We start from the raw sequence: 19,178 nt of genomic DNA on the forward strand, positions 1-19,178 counted from the left end.
TCTGAATGATCCAAAGACATTTCTAAAAACACTGCCAGGCCTAGTTGGCAATGCCACTCTTAATGTCATCAGCACAAACACGATTTTGTAGTCCATTACACGGTTGACATTTTAATGGTATTTTGTTGGAACTTATCCCCAAAGATTTTAAAGCATGTTTTCAAAATGTTTTTTTTTTAAATATGTCAAAATGCTATTAAATTATTGGCTAAATCGTTTTTTAATTTAATTCCCATTCATTCCCATAGCCATGTACAGTATATTTTCCGAATCTGAGGTAAATTATCTATTGTTGTCCTCATAGTGGCTATTAAAGTCATGCTAAGATTGTCGAGCTAAAACCATTTTAATATCATGTTGTTTTGACATATTATTTTAATATCATGTTGTTTAGACATATCATTTTAAAATCATGTTGTGTTGACATATTATTTTAATATTATATTCATAATATACTGTATAAGCTCGACAGCAGCTTGTTTTTCCATTCATTAGATGTCATTGAAATTCAGCTTTTTAGTCAGTGAAAGTCCAGGAAAAGTAAAGGGAATTTTATATTTGGTAAGTGGGAACCCTGTTTGTCCTTTTTTTTTGATAATGTCCACCTCAGAGGTACAGTAAGTGGCATTCCCTTCATTTGAACACATCAATGTTTGGTATCATCTATCGGTCTGTCGCTCCCTCTGAGCACTGAATCAATCACCATAAAGCGGGACGAATCACAATCTAACACGGTCCTCCACTGTATCTTGATGTCCTTTTCTTCTGCCAGTCTCATGCTCTCTGTCTGTGGTCACTGTATCACGCAGTACTATTTTATCACAGAAATTACAGTATCTCTCATACATCTGCCCTGTTGTATCATTACAATTTGTCTAGCTCCATCACTGCGTCATTCCTGTCTCCCTCATTCTCTCTTCCGTTGTGGATTATTTGACAGTAAGGGAGAAATTATGAAAGAGGGAGCGTGACAGAATTACATGGACGGAAGGTAGAGCATCATTAGTGTATGAAGAGGGCTGAATCACTGCCTTAATGCTCTCCGGCCTCGATTTGCATTAGATAACACCATTAACCACAGCAGGATCAGAGGGATTGTGTCAAAAGCTGCACACACACACTACATTGCACTACAGGAGAATAATTGTGTTGTAGAAAGTGAAGATTTCAGTTTCCATTTACCTTCACAAGCAATCAATCACTCTTACGACTCATTTTGTAGATCTGACTGCTCTGAGTCTCTGTTGACATGCGTGAGTGATTTGTCAAGGGTCCGCAGTGGTGTCCCAGCAATGATTAGATTGTGATTATGAAGGGCTGGTATTTGAGCGAAAGAGAGTTTTTAATATAAAAGCCCCTGGCTATAATTTTTAGCAAGCTTTCACAACAAGGACAGGGGGTACTTTGCCCACCAAGCAAATTTGGGTTTAAATGACATCTAATAGACACCCAAATAAAGACCTCTAGACTAAAACAAGTCAAAATTAGTGCTGTCAGTTAAAATAGATGTCTAAAGTAGTCATCAAATAGACAGATTAAACAGACTTCTGCCCAATCCCAGTTCTACCCCTTACCCCTACCCCTCGTTTTGCATGTGCCCGTGAAGGGGTAGTGGTGGTCCAATTCTCTTTAGCTTGAAGGCGAAGGGCTAAGGACAAGGGGTATACACCCCTTCAAACGAAGATTTTCCAGGACCACACTCGAAACCAGGGGTAAGAGAAATTTTCCATAATACACCAGCCACAACTGCAAGTAAGGAGTAAGGAGATCCACAAATTGGTATTTATTTTTTTTGTCGTTATAACAAATTTTTACAACAAACAAACGCATGTTTTAATATATTCATAACCGCATTCATGTTTTACCATCATGCTTTAAAAAAAAAAAAAAAAAAAAACGCTAAATTTTGCAATCTATTCCTGATCTATAATCCTTAATAATAACTTCTGTACAGCAATCCCACAACATTCTGACACTTGATGACACTGGAATACCCTGTCAGAAAAGTCTAGTGGCTGTCAATGAGCTTTTTACAGTGTCTGCTATCATGTTAATGTTGTTTTGGTGTGTTTACATAGATGAGTATGGCCACTGTATAAATGCACAGTATAGTTACGATCTAATTGGCACATTAGATCGTTATGAAGACATAATATATGCCTTTAGTGATCTCCTGATGATAAACACCAAAAAATAGCACAACTGGAATAACTACAGCAGTCGCAATCCACTGATCTCATATGAAGCAAGAGATGGCAATGACATATCATGACTAGGGTTGGGCGATGTCGACCAATATGGCATCGTACAATGTCTAATGTGAAACATCGCGATGGGCGATGGCATCGTCATCATAGGCGGAGTTGAATTAATTATTTATGAATAACTAAATAATTCCTAACAAATTAATTATTTGTAGCCTACCGTTTTAACTACCTGACACGCATGGTCTTTGTTTTACCCATAAACAAATCGTAAATGAATAAAGATAAGTTGCACACAAATGACCACCTGTCAATCACTTTTTCTGCAGGAGGTTGGTCGGTAAAAAAGGTGCACAACCAACAGTATCTGAGGTTTTCACTTAAATTACTAAGTACAAGTGTGAAAGTGAAAGATTGAAGCACTGTACAGCTGCTGTGACACGTTACCTAATAGATTCAAAAGACCAAAGTGTTGTTAAATAGAGACAAGATTAGTTAAATATCACGCTTAACAATTATAGTGATGCGCAATCCAGTGGTACATCCTTGATAAACTGTCCCACGTGCACTGCTCTTTGGAGCTCAGAGGAACGCCTGGCTGTGTGTGTGTGTCTGTGGCTGTGGTTGTGTGTGTGTGTGCGTGGCTGTGGTTGTGTCTGTGTCTGTGTGATCACGTGATGTGATGAACACTGTGTGGACGTGGATCATTTTCGTTCATAAATGCCATTTTAATAAGACGTATTAGTGTAAACAGGGCCTTGTGTGTATTTTTCGTGAGCGGGTTTGCAACGGGGCCGGGGTGGAGGATCAGCGATGCGGGCTCAGCATCGTGTTGTCTATTGTCCTTCGGTGATGGAAGATGGCATCGTGTATCGGCCCAACCCTAATGATGACGTGTGCAGGTGCTGTAGTGCTATCCCAATTCTTAGGGGTAATTTTTGAAGCCATTCCCCTTAACCCTCAGTTGTAAGGGTCAGCGGGAAGTGGAGGGGTACAAAAATAGAATTGGGATAGGGTCTTCATGTGCTGTCAATTATACCTATCTATTTAATGACTATATATTAGACTATTGTTAAACGTCTGACAGCTCAAGTTTAGAATCGTTTTGTCTATTTATAAGTTTTGAATTTGTTATGTCAGCCGATGTTTGTACAGACAGCACAGTGGCTTTGAGTCCCGGCTGGGTCAGTTGGCATTTCTGTGTAGAGTTTGCATGTTCTCTCCGTGTTGGCATGGGTTTCCTTCGAGTGCTCTGGTTTCCCCCACAGTCCAAAGAAATGTACTATAGGTGAATTGGATTAACTAAATTGACTGGAGTGTGTATGGGTGTTTTCTAGTACTGAGTTGCGGTTGGAAGAGCATCTGCTGTGTAAAACACATGCAAAATAGTTGCTTATTCTGCTGTGGCAACCTTTGAAATAGTCTAAGCCAATTCAAAATTAATGAATGAATGTGTTATGATTATCAATAATCTAGCGGCTATAGATCGCTAACGGACTACAAATCTGCCATTACATGGACTACAATTGCATTTACTGTCATGCACCACACATACCTGTTCCGGATCACGATTGATTACACACAAACACAGCCGGTGGATTGTCAAAGACTGATTACAAGAACTATTTAAACAGCACACACATGCATCAGTGCTGAGTCTTGTTTGTCGGTACTGTAAACATTACGAGTTTTCTTTGCCTTGCTTTGACCCTCGCTCTGTTTTGTTTGCCCATGTAGCTTGCTGCCTGTACTGACCATTCACCTGTCGTATGACCTGTGTTGCCTGATCATTATATGTTGAATAAACCTGCATGACTGACCAATCACAATCAATTGGTCCTGAGAGTCGTGTAATAATTTGCAGTAATGACCATTGATTGTACATAATTCTGAACTAGTGATATATAATTTACAGTGGAGTTTGTGACCCATTTTGAGGCCATGAACCATCAGCTTTAGATTATATAAACCAAATAATTACTATTTTACATAACTGTAGAACACATAATTTAGTAATGTGGTTACTTAAGGAGAATAATCATCCGACCATAATGCATGATGTCATTAGTGAGGGGGCACTGTAGGAAATACTGTGACAACAAAAAGGCAAAAAAAAGCACTGATGACCACAGTCTTCATAAATCACGTCATAGCAGCAGCATACTGAGCGTAGGCCAGAAGGACAACCCCTGGTGATGCCATGAATTTGAGCTTCTCGTCATTAACTGACAGCTGGCATTTTGGTGGGCAGCAGATGAGGGGTACAGTGTGTGTGTGTGTGTGTCAGTCATAGGGGGTGAAGATTAACCCTCTCTGAATCCACCTGGCAGACCAATATGGGGAAAAAAGTAGCTGAGACTTTAACTTGCGCCAAAGCACTTTGACAGAAAATTACTCAGGCAAAAATAGCTTATATGAATTAAAACTACTCATGTAGAAACAGATCAATTTAGAAATGTCAAGCAAAAAATAGCTTATACGAATTAAAATCAGTCATGCAGAAAAGAGTCAATTGGGGAATTTGACATTAGGAATGATCATTATATTGCTGCTTGTTTAAAATAGTTGGCTTATTTGACTTTTTATGACGTAAAAATGATATATAAATAAGTGCCTTTCTGAATGTGTCAGTAATGAAAGTAAATATTTACTTTTGAAAATTAATATGTAGTCATGTTTCACTACATTATAATAATAATAAATTGCAACTTAATATTTAAAGAGATAAAAGTAGAATTCTGACTTAATTTAATTCAATTCTTGAAGTTCTGACTTTCGTCTTTTTTTATTTGTGTTAATTGCATTAAAAAAATGATTCAAAGATGATTCCTTAGATTTACAATTTTTTTTACATTAAGTGGCTGTAAACAATTTATTTGGGCTGAGTTTAAGCAAACAATTTAAGTTGAACATGACTACATTTAATTCAACTAATTTAATTCAATCATTTAATGCAGAAATCAATCCATTGAAAAAAATTATGTCTGCAAAAATTGTTGCAAACAATTTATTTGGGTTGAATTTAAACAATCAAATTAAGTTTAGTATTGCTCAACTTAATTTGCTTGTTCATATTTAGCCCAAATAAATTGTTTACAACCACCAAAAAATTGTAAATCTTTTTTTTTTAATTTTGTGATAAATTCTTAATAAAAGAAATCAAAGAAAAGTCTCAGTTGTGAATTTAAAACTGCAAATTGTAAAAGATATAAACTTACAATTCAAAGAAAATTCACTGTAAATGTATCTTACATAAGTGTGAGATTTAGCATCAGTGAATTTGTAAGTTATATAAAATTACATGTTAAAGATTACAAGATTTAAACATAAACTTCTTCGTAGAGAAAAAAACAATTGTGAAATTTTAATTGCCAACTAAGTTTCCAAAATTCCAAGACATAAACAAATATAGACATTTTGAGATTAGAAGAATATTGTGAGATATTAATTTGCAGTAGTAATTTTAACTCACAAATGTGAGAGAAACAAAATGGGAGATAAACTTGCTGAGGTTTTTAATATTATTACAAATATATTCAGAATTTTTATTAAAACTGATTTTATCTCAACAATCCTTAATGCATTTTTTTTTTATTTAATAAGATGAATAAATTGTATACTAATCCTATCCGTATGTAAAAAAAAAAAATAGTAAAAAATCAGAGAAATAGCAGTTTTCTTTATCTTCATGTTTTTATTTTCTCCCATTTATTTATGGTTTTGAATCCAATTACGAGACCTTGAACTTTCTTCCAACAACTTTTAATCTTGAAAAGTTATTTAAAATTATTAAAAAAATAAAAAAAATTTAGAAGAAATTATTAAATATTGTTTGGGTTGGTGTTGTATGTTACGCTACACAAACGTTGTTATACTGCCAGTACATTTTGTGTTATTTAATGGACTATTTCTTTTTGTATTATTTATTAAACATTATATTATTTCAAACTACTAAAATGTCAATAAAAGTCACTTTGTTAAACTGTAGAGTTGAATTTTTAACATCAAAAGTGGACAGAGCAGAGATCAAGTCTCATAATGCAATTTACTGTACAACTGTAAAATAAACAGAATATGAATCACAAAATACAAAAACTGTTAAATAACAGATACTTTTTACGGTGTATTTTACAAAAAAATGCTATTTTAGAGTTTCTAATTGTAAAATGTTTTATTCAATGTTATATATTTGTAAATAATTATGAAATTTACTTTTTCTGAGTAAAAATAGTTTTGAAGAAAACTTGACACCAAGTTCTAGTCATTTAAATAAAACATAAATCTCTATAAAGTATCCCTCATCTGTCTTTGACTATCTGACATTTCATTTTCATAAGACAATGACCGACACTATCTGCTGATGACTTGTATGTTCATAAGGATGTCAGGTAGTCTGGCCTCTGTCAGACCAGGATCTCAATATAAATGTGTTTTGCTGCAATAGAGGCATGCCTTACCTGTCTGTGTGACAGTGTTCTAGCTGTTCTCTTTTTCTACACCTCAATTTTATAACCTATAACTTTGCTTTAGGAATAAAAGGAAAAAAACAAGCACAAAAAAAAAAGAAAGAAAAAAACATTTTGGTCACACTTTACAATAAGATTCATTAGCTTATGTTGGTTAATGCATTTACTAACATGAACAAACAATGAACAATACATTTACTACTGTATTTGTTCATGCTAGTTAACGTTAGTTTATGAAAATACAGTAGTTCAATGTAACTTCATGTTAACTCATGGTGCATTAACTAAAGTTAACAAGCATGGACTTAGATGTTAATAATGCATTAGTAAATGTTCAATTATGATTAATAAATGCTGTACATGTGTTGTTCATGATTAGTTCATGTTATTAAATGCATTAATTAATGAACCTTATTGTAAAGTGTTACACACATTTTATTATTGTGACAATCGTCCTTTCACACTCTGTGTCTCTGGATTAGAGTTTCATGACCCAAGGTTGGTTTAAGCACTGTAAAATGTTGATTTTTTGAGTTTTCAGAGATTTTTAAGTGTTGGATTGAAGAAGGATTGAAGAAGACCTATGAATATTTTTAGTGTGAAAATATTGTAGGTTATCAGATTATCAAAGTTATGGTTTAGGCCAGCTGTAATGATTAAAGTTGAGCATTCATGTTCTGTTTTTTGCAAACTGAGTGGGATTTTGTTAATAAATAAGTTATTTGTGGTTCAAATGACAATTTTGTCTTGTTTATTAAAGCTTTTCTGAGCTTTTTTAAAAAATATATTATTTTCGCTAACTATTTTATTTCCCAAAAGCAATGGGCCAAAACTCCAAGATAAAAATAAAACATTTAAAGAGACATCTGTACTCATCTGATTTATCCTTCATCATTTGCATCAGAACAAAAATTGATTGAGAATTTTGCACAACTATTAAAAAAATAAAACACAAAGTCACTGGTCACCAGCTGTTCTGCAGTGCATCAAAGCAAACTTTTGGGTTTTTTTGTCCAAAATTTACAATATGTGTGATTGCTTAAGAAAAAAAAAACAAAAAACAAAAAAACACCTGTTCCAGTATTATAAAGCCAGATTAATTCAGTTTCAAAGCAAGTTTACATCAATCCTGGGTGTAGGTATCATGATTTTATTAATCACTTTCTCCGGCTGCGTCAGATAAACAGCACAGTGACAGACATGAAGCAGATCTCACCTAATGTTTGTGAGAAATACTACAGTATGAACTTTTCAATGACTATTTAATGAATTTGTTGTGGAGTTAATTCAAGCCTTTCTGCAACGATGAGTCACACACAATGTTGTTACAAAGTTCATGCACACACAGACACACAAACACAACAGGCACACACACAGCTTTGCACTGTTTTTGCTCGGCAAATGTGAAAGGATACACATTGATATATACTGCTGCATGAACATCCGTTAGATTCATGTACAAAATAAACCTGCTTTAATGTCCACAAACCAGGATTGAAGCGCCTTCTTTTATATTGTACTGACATACGGCTGTGGTGATAAAGATTTTTTAATCCCAGTTACTCTACACATTTCCTGTCTTGATGATATGTTTATAAGCATTATTACCAGTGGCGGTTCTAGGGGGGGGGCCAGGGGGGGCCGGTGCCCCCGTGTCAACAAGCTTGGCCCCCCTAAATTTGGACGCATATTTTTGTGTCAAAACGCCACGAAGAAGCGAGATCAGCCATCGGTGGCACACACTCTCTGTGCCGCGCGCAGTCGTATGCTCTCGCTCTCTCTGCTTTTGCGCTCTTTCTCTCGCTCTCTCTGTCAGTGTGACTTCAGTTCCCCGCATTCGTCAGAAGTTAACCCCCAAATTGACACAGGTAATAAAAATACTCAACTTCAGTCATGTTCATGTTGTGAAACACTATCAAAATGTCCACTGTTGATTATATTAGACTTCTGTTTTTAATAGCGATTTCAAAACTGTTAATAGAGGAAGTCCTCGGCTATGCAGAGGTATTAATAATCAGTAATTGAGTGTACATAGATTTACCTTCAGAAATGCAGTCTTGAACTTACAAACGGTTGGCAAGTACCGGTTGCCAAGTATGGTTTTGCCTTCATTCGTTTTTGATTTCAGTCGTGACATAAAGCACGAGTCATCAACACATGATTTGTTACAACACGTTTTTAAACATAATAGTTTACATAACTAATTTCTAATAACTACTTTTTTATCTTTCCCATGGTGACATAGTACACTGAATTCCCATTTAGTGCATAATACTTTACTAGTTATTTAGCAAGATAGTTGTATTCAGACAAAGTCCCTTTAAGTACAGTCTTTGATTTAGATTAAAGTGTAATTTAAAGATTAATTAGGTTATGTTAACTAGGAAAGTTGGAATAATTAGTCAAGTTATTGTATAACTGGTTTGTTGTGTAGACAATCAGTAAAATATACAGTAAATATTTCTTAAGGAAGCTAATAACTGACTTGTTTTTTTTTATTATTAAAACTGCTTTTATTGAAGAAATAAACTATAAAAATAAGACTATTTATGACTCCAGAAGAATTATTTGTGTTTTATAGGAAATACTGTGAAAATCTCCTTGGTTTAATTTAGATCACTCGGGAAACACAATTTTAAATTAATGGGAGGGCAAAAAAATGGTCTTTAACTGAATCTGTTAAAGTTCACAGGTGTAAAAATGTGCCTTGCTGTACTTGAATGTTAGAAATGTGTTATCCTACAATACAAAGTAACTTGTCAAATAAATAAACATGGAAGATTATTTCAAGTTCAAGTTATTAGCTTATTTATGAAGACAGGGCAGCACAGTGGCGCAGTGGGTAGCACAATCGCTTTACAGCAAAAAGGTCTCTGGTTCAAGCCCTGGCTGGGTTCGTTGGCATTTCTGTGTGGAGTTTGCATGTTCTCCCCGTGTTGGCGTGGGTTTCCTCGGGGTGCTCGGGTTTCCCCCACAGTCCAAAACCATGTGGTATAGGTGAATTAGTTAAGCTAAATTGTTTATGTTGTCCCAGAGATGGGTGCAGCTGGAAGGGCATCCGCTGCGTAAAACATATGCTGGATAAGTTAGTGGTTCATTCCGCTGTGGTGACCCCAGATTATTAAAGGGACTAAGCTGGAAAGAAAATTAATGAATGAATGTTTATGAAGACTGCAGAGTTATGCCTAAAAACGACTTTGAATAATTGTTTAAATAGTTTGTGATGTATGTTAAATTGTGCCCCCTAAAAGTACAAGTGGCCCCTGCTCGGCCCCCCCAGTTACTCTGGTCTAGAACCGCCACTGATTATTACAGAGACATGTTAATTCGTGGCTGTCAATCAATTTGGTGGGAGGGGAAACTCCTACGTCACGTTGTGTTGGACCTCAAAACGGGAGGCATTTGGATCCTATTTTAACGTCAGGAAATTATTGTGATTTATTGTGTTTCTATCACTCCAAAATGACAGTGAACACTATACTTACGAAAGATGATTTTCATAATGGGTGCCCTTTAAATGAAGTTGAATATTTTCTATATGATGCTTTACATTATATATTATATCAAAATTAGTACACTCAAATTCATATGTTGTGAGAAAATATTAAATCAATTTTTATTAAATAGGACAAGTTCATAAATCAAGAGAAACATGAACAGTATCAAATTTTGTTGAAACGTTGTAGTTTGTAATTTCCCGCCCAATACGTTGTTTGAATTTAAATGTAGCCTCATTCTCTTCCCAAAGATGTTAGATTTCCAAACTGTTATTTTAATGGATTTAACTGTTTAATTAAACTATTTTGTGGGTGACGCAGTGGCGCAGTAGGTAGGGCTGTCGCCTCACAGCAAGAAGGTCACGGGTTTGAGCCTCGGCTGGGTCAGTTGGCGTTTCTATGTGGATTTTGTATGTTCTTCCTGCATTCGCGTGGGTTTCCTCCGAGTGCTCCGGTTTCCCCCACAGTTTAAAGACATGCGGTACAGGTGAATTAAGCACTGTAAATTGTCCATATTGTCCAAACTATGTTTTTCATGGACAGCTGTTTTTATCATGCTCTATAAATATTTTTTAATCCTTCATAGTTTAATCAATTAATCTGTGAACAACACAGATTGTCTTGAGAATATTTAATTTAATTTTAATTTCAAGCCATGTGTTTGGCTGTTTGCTTCTGATGTCACGCCACGATGTGCACACGATCATGTAGGCAACAGTCAAAGAGTTGCAAACAGAATCATAAAAGTAATCTGGAAGTATAATCAGAAACATGGTCAGTGCAGGCAGCAAAACAACATTAATGAGAAAACTCAGCAACGTGTGTGTGTGTGTGTGTGTGTGTGTGTGTGTGTGTGTGTGTGTGTGTGTGTGTGTGTGTGTGCATGCGTGCGTGCGTGTGTGTGTGCGTGTGAGGGAGTGAGAGAGAGAGATAGAGAGAGAGAGGTGAATATAAAGTCCTGGTAATGAGTCAATGATGAGCTCTTTGTTTGTAATCAGGGGGAATCAGGAACTGGTTTATGTGTGCGAGGTGCATCATGGTAATTGTAGTTCTGTTCAGTGACAGATGTGTAGTTCTCTAGCAATCTGCAAGGATTAGATCACTGGTGATAATAAAAGTCCGCTTGCACTGCTTTGTTTTGTCAACTCAAAACTAATCCAATAATCCTGACTTTGTTTAGCCACTATCAAAGTACAGGCTCCACAAGTTGTCAGCACCGCAAATGTAAAAGGAAGTTCTTTTCAGAAAAAGTTCATGTTGGCGCTCAGAGTGTCTGAATACATGGTCTTGAAATCCAAGAAAAAGCCCTGAAAATAAAAAAAAAGCTGGTCATTTTCAGGTTCCTGCCCGCTACTCAGAGTGTGTCTGTATGACTGCTTTAGTATGACAGCGATGCGTCAAGGAGATAGACTGGGCCCATTCATCTTTTCATCAACCTGCCACTCGCTCGTTAAGTTGAGAACCGTAGGTGTACAGCCGTGCTCCTCTGAAGACCTTTACTCCAGCAAATCTCCATGCTGTCTGAGCCATAATTTCGACAGACAGTTGTAGTCAAAATGATTAGCCCTCCAAGATTTTTCTTTTTCAAATATTTCCCAAATGATGTGTAACAGGATATTTTTTTTCAAAAAGAATTTTTCACAGTATTTCCAATAATATTTTTTCTTATTTGAAGTTGGCGGTTCATTCCGGTGTGGCTACCCCTGATGAAATGAATGAAAAATGAATGAATGGAAGTCTTATTTTTATTTTATTTATTTATTTTTTGTTCAGCTAGAATAAAAGCAGTTTCTAATTTTTAAAACTACATTTTAAGGTGAATATTATTATTATAAAATAATTTAATATAATATTATTATATTAAATTATTTTAGATTGTCATGATACCATAACTTGACCGATTAAACTAGTAAAGCCTTTAAAGGGCACATTTATTACCCCTTTTACAAGATGTAAGATGAGCCTTTGGTGTCTCTAGAATGTGTCTGTAAAGTTTCAGCTCAAAATACCCATCAGATAATTTATTAAAGCCTCCAGAATATAACTATTTTGTTGTCTAAATACATTGTAGCTGTCTTTGTAGCCTGTGATTTAAATGAAATTGAGTTGCTCATCCGTTACTTCAGATAAACAGCAGTCAGTGATAGAGATGAACTCGAATGAAGCCGGAATACAGCTAATTAGTAAAAAAAAGTTTATTTGATATATTTGTGGTGAAGTTTATTCAAAACTCTGTTGTAAAACTGTTTTAAACTTATAAAATATATACAAATCATGGAGAGTTGTAACAAATACTTTTTTAATCCCAGTTTATTTTCAAAAGAAATGTACTGTGGATTATATAGAAACATGGCACTTGTCAGTCAATTCGGTGGGTGGGGAAAACCGCTCTCCTTAGTCACGCTGCTGTGGGCCTCAAAATCACTGGGATTTGGATCCTATTTTAATGTCAGGAGATTTAACAAAAGAAACTTGTTGGATTTTTTTCACTCCAATATGACAGTGGACACACTATGTACATACACAGAGTTCTGTCCAAACAGCTTACAAACGATGATTTGCATCATAGGTGACCTTTAGATGACAATGTGTGAATACAGCTAGCCTCTAAAGGTAATTAATTATTTAATAATTTAAAAAAAAATCAGTCTGCAGTCAAATAAAACTGCAATAAAACAGTCTGCAATAAAACAGTCTGCAGAAAAACCTTGATGGACATTCTCCCTTTGTACATGTCATCAGAGGGGGAAAGCCCCGCCCATTAGTAACAGTCTCTCCTCTCCCTCATTAGCAAAAACAGCCCTGAGTGAGAAGCAGCTGTCCGCCATTAGTTTTCACATCACACCTGCTGAAGATAATGACTGATGCGGTCACACTAGAGTTTAAGCTTGCGAAATTCTGATGTATGTTTTTGTTTTTGCAAATCCACCAGAGGCCACTGAGTACGCTTTTTGAGATCTCAAATTTCTCCCGTGAGTGCTATTCATGCCTGCTGTTCTTGTATAAATCCACCAGAGGCCACAGTCGGTTGACTGACTGACTGACTCACCTTACCTTAAACCCAGTAAATAGTGTTTTCAAAAGCACTGATTGATCAGCGCCCACCCACTTCCCTAAATCCAACCGACAGTTTTAAAAAGCAATCCAGAAAAAGAAAAACCTGATTTTTATCAAGTTTTCAGATTTTACCACATTCTCACTGTAATTTACTTATCTTATTTTTTTGGCTTTTGTTTTTGTCTGCTTTCGGGAACCGCTCTTTCCAGACTTGAACCCTATCATCACAGTCAAGTCCTCTCTGAGTTTTAAGTTGGCCGACGTACATAGCAAGCCACCAGACAAACTGGTAACAGTGCAAAAGCCATCCACACAGAGGTAAGCGGTCAGCGGTCAGCTGGTAAGGCAAAAAGGAACGGCATCATACCACCCTGTAGAATTTGTTTTAAAGACAAATTGCAGCCATATGTACTTCTGGCTACATAATTCGTGATCTCCAGCAATGCATATAGGGGTACGTTTCCAGAATGAGCCCATGATGCAACTATCAGTTTTTTTTTCCACTAAATAATGGGCATCTAAAATATGTTTTCTGTGGTGTATTTTGAGTAGAAACTTCACATTCTAATGATGTCTTGTTAAAAAGGCATAACAGGCTCTTTAATGTCTGTCTAAAGGGACTGTTTGTGCCGGATGATGCAACATAATGATACCTAATGAAGGTTGCTAATTTCGTTAAGTCATTGCGTCATGAAGCAGTTTTTTTGTATGACATTTTCTCAAGGGTAAAGAACACTTGAAAGCAAAAGCAGCTCCTTAAAATGTCTCCGGGCTTTGATGAAGAGCTCTCAGGACACTTTGCTTTGGCTGCGGTTACTGATTGCGCAACAATCAATAAAGTCATTTTTTTTATTTCCCCGCAAAACTGTAAGTGGAGGGTAATAAATTAATTTCATAACCCTGCAGCATGCACTTTATATACTAATGAGGACACAAAACGAAGAGATTGTTTTTCAATAGTCTTGTTTATCTTCCTTTTTTTTTTTTTTTGCTCAAGTACTACTTAAGCCACTACTGACTGTACACTCGCTGTCCCTGTTTCCATAGTAACTGTGCCAGTACAGGGCACAAAATCAAGCTAATGCGATGCATGAGAACACATGCCCTCCCTGCTATTTCTTACCATAATCAGGTGCTTCTAAGAAAAAAAACACCTGTTTCCTGGAAAATCCATAAAAGTAAAATAAAGTAAAATATGTTAATAAATAATAATAAAAAAAACAATATTTCATCAAGAGTTAAAGCCAACAATGGCTCCTACTGAAACGTACCCTTATATACAATTCTAGAGATCACGAATACGTAGCCAGAGCAACGTATGTCTTTAAAATACACACTGTGGGCCGGTATGACGGCTTTCCTTTTTGCGCTTACCAGCTGACCTCTTACCTCCACATGGATCGCTTTCCAGCTGCTATCAGTTTGTCCAGTGGCTCGATGCATACGTCAGTGAACTTGAGATGCAGAGAGGGATTGACCACAATGGTTCTAGACAGCAGATAAGACAATAACAAAAGCCAAAAAATAAAATAAACAAGTGAATAACAGGGTGAGAATGTGGTTAAAATTGCTATTATTAATGATAATAATAGCAATTTTAATGGTTGTTATTATTGTTATTATCATTGTTTACTACTGCTTAGGGGTTGTAATAATAGTTGTAATAATGATAATACAGTTTGCGAGTTGATTTTCTCTCCCTTTACAATGATAATAACAGTGCTAACTTTAACTTTGTGTGTATCATGATCAAAATAAAGAAAAAATATTTTTCTACTCAAACTTTTTAAAAATTATTTCCCTTTTCTTTTTAATTATTATCACATTTAGTATTTTTGTTTGACTTTTTTATTAATAGTATTAACATGGCTACTTTAAACCGTAAAATTTTATTACCTTTTAATTTACACATTTAACACGGTATAAAAAGGTACAGTTATGCCATCAGTTTGTAATGCTATGATCTAATGTAATATATGTCCCAAAGAATGCCTTAAAATGCAGTTTTGTTTGATGCTTGCTGTAATTTCAATTGAAACATGAAGATGGGGCAGGAACTTTTCTTAAAAAAATAGTCAAATAGTTTTTTTTAGTAATATCACGTCTATCAGTTAGAGACAGACAACCACAGTCTATAATAGCAATACTGAGACTTTATAACATTTTATCCACAGTAAAATATAGCTTTCACTGTAATTTAGATGTGCCTGTTACAGTATGTTTTGTTCATGTCAACTCCCATATGATCTGATTTGTGCTGTTGTATTGGAATGTGTGTGATATACCGATGTTCAACAGACTCATGTGGTTGCCATAAGCAATAAAAGCATGATTTATCAACTATGGGTAACACTTTATAATATAAATACTATATAGATTATAATTTATAACTGCATACCATGAATAATTTTTTAAGTATTAGTAAATATTTTGTTTATCATTTGTTAAGCATTAACTCTATACAAATTATTAAGAGTTAGTAATATACATTAGTAAATGCTGTGTTCTTGACTTAAAATCACATATTTAATTTGCTTGATGATTGTATTTACATACTTTGTTGATAATTAATTTTTCAATACTAAATGAAGCATTGCATTTATATGATCATGCAGAGTGTGTAAGGAAATGTTTAAAAAATATTTACATGAACATTTCTTTAAGTCTTATTTTTCAGGCATATAGTTACCTTGCTTCTTAAATGCTTTTTTAACACAAACGTCTACTGTTTTGTCTGTTTTGTGAGCTCATCTAAAGTGAAATCCTTTATAAATGACAATTAAAGGCTCAGTTTTATTCTAAACAGAAGAAAAAAAATGACCAACAGATGAATTCGGAAAAAAAGAGATACAAATTTCAAGATCCAAAAATTAAACAGTACAGCTGTAACAAATGCAATAACTATAAATATAATTATTCTTAATTTAATAATTATTGTTATTATAAAGTGTTACCAAGTTTTGTCTCAAGGGTGGTGGTCTGATTGGTAATTTAGCATTGATGTAACACTGATTAACTACTGTTTTATTACCTGCCTATTATTCAGTCATTTAATAAACTAGTAGTGTTAGATAATGGATTGTTATTACTGTGAATTGTGACAAACTAAAGTGTTACCATAAATTCACTGTACAATACGGTTGCATTTGTTAATATTATTTAACGCATTTACTAACATGAACTAAGAATTAACAATGCTTGTACAGCATTTATCATTAACCATAGTTCATCATTTACTTATTAAAATGTACATTAATTAAAATCCCTATTACTGCTTGTCAACATTAGTTAAAACTTTTTGAGGAAACATGAACTAACAATAAACAACTTTATTACCATTAACTATCATTAACAATGTTGATTAAATGCTGTAATAAATGTATCATTTATCGTTTAAAGATATTAACTAACATTAAATATTACAACCTTATTGTAAAGTGTTACAAATAAGCTATAAAGAGTATATTGATTACATAAAAAGTATTAGTAACACATTATTTAGGTTACAATTTGATGTATTAACTATTGCATTAATACCTGCCTTTTATATTAACTGGTCATTAGTTATTATTATGATCTTTTTCTGAATCCCTAATCCTACATAAAACCTAAAATTAAGTCCTACCTTACTTACTATTAATAAACAGAATTTATTTAGATATAGTGTTAGTTAATTGTTTGTTAATACTGTGAATTGTGACCTAAAGTGTTACCAAAGTCAGTAACACTTTATTTTGATGGTCCATTTGAGTATTAGTAGACTGTCTGCTTAATATCTGTTGATACTGCACCTTCAACAGACATTTAGCTGACTATAAGAAACTTTGCAAGTACATGTCAACTTACACTAACCCTAAACCCTAACCCTAACCCCAACCCCAACCCCAACCCCAACCTAACAGTCTACTTATAATCTAATGAGAATTAGTTGGCATGAGATGCAATGTAACTTAAATTCAACTAACGGACCATCAAAATTAAGAGTGACCCCCAAAGTTTTTTCTTAAAGCTTTAAGCCAACTGAATCTAAGTGTTATAATCATGAGTCCAGTTGTCATGTAATCAGCGAACAGTCTCCTCGTGAATTAAATTCGGTACTGCAGCGAGGAAGAGACAATATGAGTCTTTCTGGTTCGGTGGTCTTTGGGGTTCAACCATCTGTCTGTGTGTGACTTAAGTCCAGCACAGATGATCAGAGAGACGGCTCTCCCAGGACGTCTCACCCTCTGACCTTACTGCTGTCCTCCAGATCCGCACCGTCTGGATGAGCACGAGCCACCCAACCATTGACTGTCTCTATTCACCCACTGCACCGATTTGTTTGTGTTGGAGAAAAAATGTGCGAGTGAGACAGAGAGACGTTGCGATAACAACAGACGTGCTCTTTGAAGAAAACAAAGCTCCATTATTAACAGAAGGCGGCAGACAGCGGTGCAGGAGAATCAAAGCCTTTCATTTGTTCTGCCTGTCTCATTTGTGCGTATGGTCACAGATTACAGCTAAAAGACATCATAAAAACCGTGAAGGAATGAAAGAGATGGAGACAGACGGAAAGATTGTGATATTCAAGACCTTTTTTGGCTGGATTTGCTGAAAGGTAAAGTTTCTTTATTAGTAAAGGATAAAACTGGCTAATATGACAAAAACGACCCAGGTTCTTTAAAAATGTGAAATATGCTTCACTGGTGATGTTTTTACACAAATCCACCAGAGGCTGCAAATCTTAAATACATTACTGGGCTACATTTTCTTATACATGCTTTTACAAGTCCTGTGTGTGCGAGAGAAGCTGGTTGTCTTGTTGTGCATTTTAAATCACCTTGTGATCGACTGACCCGCACACTTCCCTAAACCCAACCGAGTGTGCTTTCAAAAGCAAACGAGAAGGGAAAAGCGCATTATGGCTGCACACATGTACCACAATTTAACATTGCTTTTATCTGGTTTCTGGAACTGTCCTTTGCCGATCCTGGTTCACTCCACAACGATTCATAATCGAATGCGTTCACCTTCACCACTTTTCTCCACATGGATGACGGTCAGTTTGCTCAGTAGCTCACCTTGTTCCCGAAACAATCCTTTATCTCTTGATAATGTGTCTGTAAATGTTTTACACTACAGTGTCATAATATTCATAATACCCCAAAGCAATTGTTTTACCTAAAAATTGCAGGCAAATGTATGCCATGGCACATATTTGTGGTTTCCCAAAAATTTAGCCCTGGGCACATTTTCCCATGCCCCGTAAAAAATGAAAAGTTGAGTTACTTTCAATTTTAAAGCATGCGCCATAGCCTTTTCGGTCAACTGAAAAAATAATTTGCACAAATTCAACCACTTAAGCTTAAGAAACTTAAAATTAAGTTACTCAACTTTTTATTTTTTTACAGTGCAATGAATCATTATAACAATATATCACAAAATATTTAATATATTCAAGAAGATAATATTGACCACATGGAAAGGTCAATATTTTTTGGACATTTTAAAGTATACACAGTTTGTATTCATTCCTTCAGCGTCCGATTATTTCAACCCGGGCTCATTGTGGAAACGTAGCCCCGCAGACGTTTCTGGAGACCGCGAAATACATCTCGGGAGGTACGTATTCGAGCAGTTTTTGTGAATCTGCGAGAGGCCGCTGTGCGCGCTTTTTCACGTCTCGGATGCCTCTCTGGAGCATGGGCCATTCGCGCCCGATGTAGAGCGGAGCGTGAAGAGGAGGAGCAGAGCAGCGTCACACCGCCCTGCAGCGTTCGCTCGATAAAAAAAAAAAAAAAAAAAACACGGCCATACGTACCTCCAGCCACGTAAATCGCGGTCTCCAGAAACGTCCGCGGGGCTACGTTTCCAGAATGAGCTTGGGTTGGATTATTTTTCACTCTTTATGTGCAACTTCTGGGAAAATGTTTGATTAAGAATGTAAAAATATAAAATAAATAATAATGAAATAT

The sequence above is a fragment of the Danio rerio genome, chromosome 19 (assembly GCF_052040795.2).
Source record: "Danio rerio strain M-AB ecotype USA chromosome 19, GRCz13ab, whole genome shotgun sequence".
NCBI classification, from domain to species: domain Eukaryota; kingdom Metazoa; phylum Chordata; class Actinopteri; order Cypriniformes; family Danionidae; genus Danio; species Danio rerio.